A 10,181-nucleotide genomic window follows, 5' to 3' on the forward strand; every position below is an offset into this window, starting at 1 on the left:
GCACTGGATGACCGTTTTGTCCCAACTGTTAAAATTACTATAATATTCACGAAACCCCTTCTGATATTACAATATTTTAATACATAGAAGGCTACTGATTTCAAATGATCACTTCACCTGACTTTATAGTCGTTAACAAAGGAGAAGAAAAAGAAGAAGAATTAGAAAAGAATAAGACAGAAAAAGACGAAGAAGAAGAAGAAGGAGAAGATGATGATGAAGGATCAATTAGTCTTGTATTTTTCATCTGTCTACTTTTAATCAACACTATGATTCATAAATAACTTTCCAGTGTTTAAGTCACGTAAGAAATGTCACAAGAAATATCATAATCTCTTAGACATTAGTTGTGAGATGTATAATCGGCTTTTAAAATGTAAACGATTAAAGACAAGTGAAATTGTGATATTTATCATTAATTAATTCAAAGATATGAATTATTAATTACTTTATTTCCAGTTAGTCTATGAAACATTTATGTTGAGCGACTATAAATAGGAATGATGTAGATGAAATGGCGAGACTATAATTTATGAACGAACCAATCAGATTTAAGATAACAGGTCTTAAACTTTGGCGCGAGATTCATCCACTTATTTGGCTAAATACCATTTTGGCATTATAGCTGATGTCAGTTCGTGATGAAAATATTAAATATAATTTCTAACACTAACGTTTAATTATAATTCGTAATCCTAGTTCCTCGCACTAATTTATAACCCTCATTTAATCCTAGTAAGTAGATGACATATTCAAGGTTATTTTAGCATTGCTCAAAGGTCGTCCATAAATTATAGTCTCACTGATAAAATTAAAAGAAATAATGAAGTTCATCTAGGAAATTATACAACAATGACTTAGATCTTAAAAATGTTAATCTTTAAGAAAATGACTTTTTTTCCAGTGCGAAATTTAAAGGACTAATTCAGAACTGTAAAAAATTTAACTTGTATAACTTGTAGGGGCCGGTACTATATGAAGTTCATATAGGTTATTTTCACCTCTGGATAGACCAATCTATTCATTATTCTCAAGCAACACTTTTACCATGTCACTTATTCGATCATCAACCTTAACTGTTTCTATGTAAGCAAATGTGTGCTAATTACTTAATCTACTCATTATATGTCTGTAAATTATTTCTCTCTTACCATAAATATTGAGTCACGTTTGGTTAAATCGATCTGACTCATTCGCTTTCTCCATTGCGTGCCATTTGGTTTCGCTTCACTTTCCGATCAACCATTATACGAACTATATGTATTCCAAAATCCATTCTTGTATTTGACTTATTTAATCTTGTTATTTACTAACGCGATTTAATCCCATGATTATATACGAGAATAGCTTACATGTATATTTTGATAATGATAATCATCCGATCAATTTAGAATCAGATATTCGAAAGTCACTAAAATCTGAGAGAAAATTTTAAATTATTGATTTTCAATATCTCATCATGTTCACCGTAAGAAAACGCCAGTCGAAAATCATAGACGTTTCATGGAAAACACTTTAGTTTCATACGATAACTATCTCTTCAGGGTTTTTTCTAAAGAATTCATCCTATTGATTAGCCTTTTTGGGTATAACTTTATTCCTAACTATTAATTTATAGAATTTATTAAAATTGCTGAATTTACTTAAAAAACATTGAAGATTCTTATTGCTTTACTCTTATAATTGAAGTTATATATGTGATAATGATGGATAAGTAGTTTACATGTTTTATTAATGACAATTTAAACCAGTGGTATATTTCCTGATTAAATATTTTCACATGCTTAAACAATTATCACCACGGGGTGAACATCAAGTACATCTAGCCGACGAGTCCTGAATAGGATGAAACGAGCGTTCTGGATGCCACCATCCATCTCTGCTTGTTAATTTGAACTATTTTACAATATTGGGCTATCGAGTTATAAAGTCACCAAATGTGCGTCAATAAATTTATTGTAATCAATACTAAAGGAAACCATTTCGAGTATCCCATTATAACAGAATAAGGGAGTAAAAGTTGGGCAGTTGCTTTTATCATAATGTTATTCTCCGTAAAAACAACAACAAACATTATTTGTTCATTTTTAGGAGAAAATAGTTGATTTGGAAGACATCGTTCATGATGGAATGACAACAGTTGAAAAACAACAGACAACTATACTATATTCCGGTCAGTTATTGATATATTGTAATGTAGCTCACTTAAGTAACTTGGTGATAACATCTAAATTAATTCAGTTATTTGTTTATTTCTAAGAGAACACAGATTACTATGTATTACATGACAGAGAGATACAAAACTTGATAATTAGATGACTTGTCGCAAGTAAAAGATATTACAAAAGCTACCTTACATGAATTTCAATGACATTTCAAGCTCATCTATGTATATCTAAAATAATCAGTTAAAAATGAATTACGTTCAAAAACAATAAGAAACCTAAGTCCCTATAGTATCTAATTATTAATGAACATTGTAGATAACTAAGGTTATCATAAGTAATATTCGATTATTCACTTTCTACTTTTAGTCTATTCCTAGTCTACAGTTTAAAATCACTTTAATAATATGCAATAACTGATTTATATCCAATCACTTTTACTTAGATTGTTTAAAAAAGAATTTGATAGAACCGGGAATTTTAAAACATTTAAAACAATAAGATGACATAACAAACTAACATTATAAAACAAACCTCGCATAGTAACAAATCGGAAAATATTCTAGAAATCATTTATCATTTCATTTAGCATATAAAGAATATTAGTTTTGTTTTCATAAAGAAGTTAAAGTACATATATGACCAAAATTGTATAGTGCAAATATATCACATTTTTTTCAGATCAATTCCATCTGATTATTGTTCTATTGAAAGTCATTGTAAGTTTAATGATATACAGAAATTTCGATAATGTAATAAGAAGACGATGATTATCAGAACTATGTGATGATATATTAGCGCAATACATTCCGAACAATCTGTTCACACATATACTTGTTAAGAACATTTATATATAAAAATATAAAAGGTCAACTAGACTAGAAATGGGGGGGGGTAAGAGTAGACAAGGATAATAATAATAATAAGAAGAAGAATAAAAACAGTTTGAAACCTAATCACTCTGGATGATGAGGTAATATTATCAGTGTAGATTTAAGGTGAGAACATACTGTCTGTTACCAAATGAAAGTATGAGTTCCTACCAGATTATGTCATTCATATATAAAAATAAATCTGGCAAATAGTATGCAGTACAGAACTGCTATCTGCTTGTCGATAACCAAATGTTATCCATCAGTCATCAGGGATTTTTTAATACAGGCAAACAAGAGAAGGAATCTTGAACTATTATGAAAATGTTCAAAAGGAAATCAAATTTAGAACGAAGTCAAATATGAATTTTATTTATGAGTAAATTCTGTTAGATCTTACTTAAAAAAAGAGGAAGGCAAAGCAGCAAAATTGAAGAAGATAAATTAAATTCAGCTGGTTGGACGATGGGCAGAATTCATTGAAGGGCAGTTTAACTGGCCTGCTGCTTTGACAACATCGATCAGATTATCCTGCCCTCCATGGCCGATGACGACTGATCCACCAAATGAGGCGGAAGTTCGCAAGGAACTCCAACTATTGAAACGCTAAAAATAACCGGGCCTAGATGACTTACCTCCGGCCATTTTTAAAGATGGTGGTGACTTTCTGGCTAAGAAATTGACTGAGTTGTTTACAAAGATCTGGGAGCTAGAGAGTGTTCTAACGTCATGGAATGACGTATGCGGACGATATTGTCTTACTGTGCGATAGTGCCCAAGCCATGCAATCCGCACTTAATCAGTTGGCAATCAGTGTCCGCAGGTACGCATGTGCTTTGCACCTTCGAAGTGCAAATTATTTTTACAAGACTAGCAGGAACCTAAACCTACACTAGCCCTAAAAGGGGAGCAGATAGAAGTCGAGTTCGTGAAAGCCAGAGCGGTTTATGCAGATCTGTGCCATGTTCGGCACCTTTGTGATGTTAGTCTGGCCGTAAAAGGTCGGATCTGCAATGCATTGGTGAGAGCAGTTTTGTTCTATGCTTGTGAAACTTGACCTTTCCGAGTTGAGGATGTTAGACAACTCTGTGTGTTTGATTATTGTTGTCTTCGAAGGATTGCTGACATCCAGTGGCACCACCATGTTAGTAATGCAGAGGTCCGGCATCGTGTGTTCGTGCGCAGAGACGACAATTCAATTAGTATCACCATCTTGAAACATCGGCTCCGGTGGCTTGAACATGTTCTACGAATGTCGTCTCAGAGAATTCCACGTCGTGTATTATTTGCCGACGCTGGGACTGGTTGGTAAAAGCGGAGAGGTAGTCAGTGCATGACTTGATGTTGTAGCACAAAATAAATCTGTACATGACTGGCTTGTGTTGGTCCTTCATGACTCCCTGGTTTGGGTTTCGGAGGTGGTGCTACACAGTGGCTAGGGACGTTATCAGATATGGCTCAGAATAGAAGCCAGTGGCAATGCTGTTGTGACCATCTTTTACTTTCTTCATAAAGAGTGGTCATAACTTCTTTAACTGAAAGAGATCTTCTGGCTGTACATTTCTGTTTCCCCCATTATTACTCTCATTATTACACTAACATAAACTCTGTGGTTCTTGTTGTTTCTTCTTATTTTTCTTTTTTTTGTTATATGCACCTTACCCCTCTGTATTCCCATTCTCATGGCTTTTTGTGGCGCATATATATCTGGTGCCCCCTTGTACCAATATTTATGTGTCTAAATAAATAAATAAATTCAGCTGGTGGGTCAGAGGTGTAGAAATTCACATTCAAATCTCTTAGTTGCTTTCCATGCAACTACACATATGACCATCATGAATTCTGGAATGCAAGTACATCTAGATAACGAGTCCTAAATAGAACGAAATACGGGCCCAGGATTCCATTACTAGACACCATCCATATCTACTTATAATACTTGTGACTTAAGGCAATATCGAGACAGTCCGCACAGGATACACATATGCCAACAAGAGACTGATCGATTGTAGTCCTAAATGACAGTGGAAAGATACAAGCAAACAATACCAAGTGAATTTAAGGTCATAAGATTAATCTTAACACGGCTTTTGTGGCGTTGTACAAAAGTGTAAAAGGGAATATACTAAGGTTTATTGAAGCCTTAACCATACGAAAATTCAAACCCGTTTGTGCATACAAAAACAGTTTGTTTTCACCCTAAACCTACAATGGTAATATTATGTTTGAAGGCGTTAATCAATTGAAGCTAGAGCACCAGGGATGCCCTAGAAGCACTGAACGGCCGTTTCGTCCTATTGTGGGACCCCTCAGAAGTGCGCATACACGACCTCGCCTCGCAAGATTCGAACCCAGGACCTCCCGGTCTCGCGCCAGAGCACCTAACCGATAGACCACTGAGCCGGTATCCAACTGTGTTAATGTTTAACTTGAACAAATCCACGATGTCTAAGCAACCGTCCTGGGTTCGAATCTCGCGAGTGCGTGATCGTGAATGTGCACTGTTGAGGAGTCCCGTAATAGGACGAAACGGCCATCCAGTGCTTCCAGGTTTTCCATTGTGGTCTAGCTTCCATTGACTCATGATTTCAACTATGAAAATACTAAAATCTCCACAAAACTCCTTATTTATTAATTTGCCAGATTCAATCTCACACCTTTGAGTCATATGATCAGAAAGCCCGTTGAAAAGAAAAAAACAAAACAAACAGATGTTCTCCCTTATTATATATTTCGGTAAATCCTGTATATGTAATAATCATTTAACACAAATAGGCAATTCAGTAACTAACATATTTTTGGAGGGACTTATCTTTAGAATTTCAGTATATCATCCATTTAAAGATACATTGAGATGATTATTGGGAATTATATCACATGCAACTCGTATATATATATATATATGGTAAATAGCTCAGAAGGAACCCAAATACTTACCGAAAACATATGGTATATAGTTATAAAATTGTTTATTTCCATGTGTCAACAAAACGGAATTATTTAAAAGCAAAAAAGGTAACAGATTTTGTCAGAAATAATGAAGGAACAACTGGAAACAATTTGGTATGAATAATTGATAAACAGAATGTTTTTTTTTATGTTGATTGAAGATGTACCTTGATTGATATGATACGAAATAGCCTGTTCAAATACTTATTCTTAGACATACTGTAGTGTGGTCTACTTATATCCTCATAAGTAGTATATGGTGATGGTCAGACATAGAATGTATTTTGGCAGAAGACCGATAAGGAAACAACTGAAATGAAGCGCAATTGATGGAAAAATGCATGAACAATGGAATTAGAGAAGATGATCTAATATTTACAGAAGGAACAGTGAAGATTGAGACAATGCGTTGTTAATTTGCAAATTAATTGTTTGCTGTATGGTTAACAGAATTTAGTGAGATAGTCTGTAATTTGTGCCTATATACACTCGATTGTCCCCACTTGTGTTTTTTCACTACAATACTACTTAATCTTCTCGTATTCATGCTAAGAAGTAATAGTATCACTTTATGAAAATAATAAACTGAATATTAACCATTATGAATATAATGTGAATAGATTATTTATGTTTGAATGGATTGATCTTTTAATATTCTAGTAGATTTTTCTTGTCTATATTAAAACCTATTGTCTTTCTAGTAGTACATATAAAGGAAATCAAATATCTTCCTTACTTACGCCTATTGCTCCCAATGGAGTATAGGCGGCAAAATCAAATATCTAATTTCATATAAATCATTAATAATTTTGTATGCGTTAACCAGATTACCTTAACTTAAGGAATTAGAATAAAATAGAAACTTATGATGTTATAAAAAACAATATTGTACCACTCCTTGATTAAGACTATAGGTAAGGTTCTATAAAACTAATTTAATCAATAATATATATTCTTTCAGAACAATAGTAAATTTATGATGTAAATTACAAGATATGGTCATCTCAAAGTAAGATAAAAGTTCAGTTATTACTTTCAAGAGTGATGCTTCATTTGCTAATATATGTTGTATAACATAATGAATCTAATGATACACTATTTGAAATAACAGCAATACAAATAAGTCAAGTAATTTACAAACAGTCTCGTCTAGAAATGTGTACTTTAAACTCCTAAATTTTTAATAGTTTAATTCATTAACCGAATAAAGCTAGACCACCATGGGAAACCTGGATGCAGTGGACGACAGTTTCGTTCCAGCATGGGACTCCTCAACAACGTGTATTCGCGAACCCACATGTGGGATTCGAACCCGAGATATTCGGTTTTGCTCACTACTGACTAGCTTCAAGATGAATTTCCTAGAGTTCTAGTGAGAAGTTATAATATGCGGAGTACAACCGGGTCTGTTTTGAGACAGTAACTCACTGAAGACAATGGCGGACAGTTGCACAATTTTGTGGATTGGTTAAAGTTAGACATTAACACAGTTGGATTCCCCCTCAGTGGTCTAGTGTTCATGGGTTCGAATCTCGCGTGGCGGGATCATGGATTCGCACTGCTGAGGAGTCCCATAATGGGACGAAACGGTTATCCAGTGATTCTAGGTCTTCCATGATGGTTTAGCTTCAATCGACTCATGAATTCAACTATTAAATTACTACAATCTCCACAAAACCCCCTTTCTTAAATATTTTTTAGAATAAGTTAAGAGTATGCATTACTTCAAAATCAATATAAACGAATATTGTATTAAATTTTTTACCTTGACTAATAATATCGTTTGAATTTGTATTTCCAGTTGCCTGATAAATCGAACTTGCAGACTTCATATTTAACTCATCTACCATATAATTTATAAATGAATATATTCCAACAATTATTTCCAATAGTTAGTTTTATTCCAGATTTAAAGTATATCCAGGAAAAAATTGCTATTTTTGAATACTTTCGAAATGGTTAATTACAGTGTTAGATATGTTTGAGTACAATACAGATCGCGATAAAGGATCTTTGGAAAGCAATAATTTGCGTACATATAACTGATAATAATAATAATAATACTAATAATGATCTTAAAGTACCAAGTTAGTTTAAAGAATTCATCATACACAATCATTTCATTGGTCAGAAATTCTACCAATCAGTTAGTCAATCACTTCAATTAATGATTGGATAGAATGATAAGGTAAAAAATGTGAAATAATTTTCTTGATTTATTCACAATCTTGAAAAAAAAAGTTATTCCAATCAGTAAAATGTGTTATATTACTGAAGTCTCACATACCTTAATTAACCAAGAGTAGATATTTGCTGATAAGTGATCATTACATTGCTAGTTTTCAGGAACAATGTATTTTTGTTTACCACGATGAATGGTGGCTGGTAGCGGACGCGCGTTTCGTCCTGTAGTGAATATCAACACTGAGATGCATGTATATCCAGTTGACGAATCCCAAATAGGATGAAATGCGCGTCCTGGATTCCACTGCTAGCCACCATCTATCTTTGATTATAATGCTTGTGGCGTAAGATAAAATCTAGGCAATCTGCACAGGTTGCACATATACCGATAAGGGAACAATCAATTGCGATCCTAACCATCAGTGAAAAGATTTAAACAAACAGTTCGAAATGAATTTTGTTGGTTTAAAAAATGATTAGAGGTTGAAAATGGAAACCTTCAATCAACATTTCTCTTAATTATCAAGACAATAATCATATGAGTTGTTTTGATTATATTTATTTATTCATTATTTATTTATTTAAACACTTAAATATTGGTACAAAGGGGCACCAGATATATATACGCCACACGAAAAATCGTCATCTCATTTAATTGTGTGAAGGCTGTGATATTGCCCGGGTGCCCAGACCGAAACAGGTGGTATTTTAAGGGAGCCACATCCGGAGACTTTGACCTAAAGGTCTAATCCACAAGGCAGTGGAGCATCGTGAGGAGATGCAGTCCCATGGTAGCCGTTGAAAAACGATTGATTCATACGCCATTTGTTCCCTCAGGATACTGGAACCCATGTACACCATTGGTTTGGAATGAGGATTTTCCAACTCCCTTAGGTGTATCCTCCGTATTCACCAACCTGGTTAAACATCCGGACATTCGCTCTTCGTTCTTTCAATTTCGTAAACAACAGTAATGCCACAAGAAGGCAGTGAGTACGACTATATACGCGTAGCCATATGAGAACATTTCGAGAGGGAGAGCGGACTCTCCTCACTCTGGGGGGACTTATATGCTAAAGCAATTATTAATCAAAATACATCAAATACAATGTTATATCATTTTCCGAATTCTTCTTTATAACATTACCATATTTCTTATAGAGATACATTTACTAAAATACATACTAATTAAGTATCATTCGTAAAAGAGACTAGAATAAAATCATCAATTACATTTTGCATTTACTATAGGATATACATGATTTAGGGACAAAACTATGTATCAGCCAATTTACAACACGATGTTAATGATTTATTTACCGTATTTTGTTTTCATAATTCTCTAAGTATTTTTATAAAAAACATTAATTAATCATTATGCTGATAGAATACTTCCTGTGATAAACAAATATATTCATCATTTATTATTGTACAAAATAATGATTTCATCTTAATGTAATGCCAGGTTAGAAAAAACAATTAATTTGGTTCTTCCTTTGGCATACACTTACTTACTTACTTACTTACTTACTTACCTATGCCTGTTACCCCTCGTTGAGGAGCATGGAACGCCAATCAGCACTCTCCATCCAACCCTGTCTCAAGCAATCCTATCCAGTTCTTTCCGGCTATTATTCATCCTTTTCATGTCTGCTTCCAAAACCCGACGCAATGTGTTCTTTGGCCTTCCTCTTTACCGTTTCTCTTCAGGATTCCAAGTTAGCACTTATGTCGTGATTCAGTTCGGTGATTTTCTCAACGTATGTCCGATCCACTTCCAACGTCTTTTCCTAATTTCCTCTTCAACTGGAAGCTAGTTTGTCCTCTCCCACAGTAGGCTGTTGCTGATGGTATCCGGTCAATAGGTGTTGAATATATTGAGTAGACAACTATTTATGAATACTTCTACCCTCTTGATGATAGTTGTAGTAGTTTTCCACGTTTCAGTTCCGTACAGTAGAGTTGTCTTGGCGTTCTTATTGAAGATTGTGACTTTGATATTGGTTGACAA

This window comes from Schistosoma mansoni, chromosome W, assembly GCF_000237925.1.
Source record: "Schistosoma mansoni strain Puerto Rico chromosome W, complete genome".
Taxonomy (NCBI): Eukaryota; Metazoa; Platyhelminthes; class Trematoda; order Strigeidida; family Schistosomatidae; genus Schistosoma; species Schistosoma mansoni.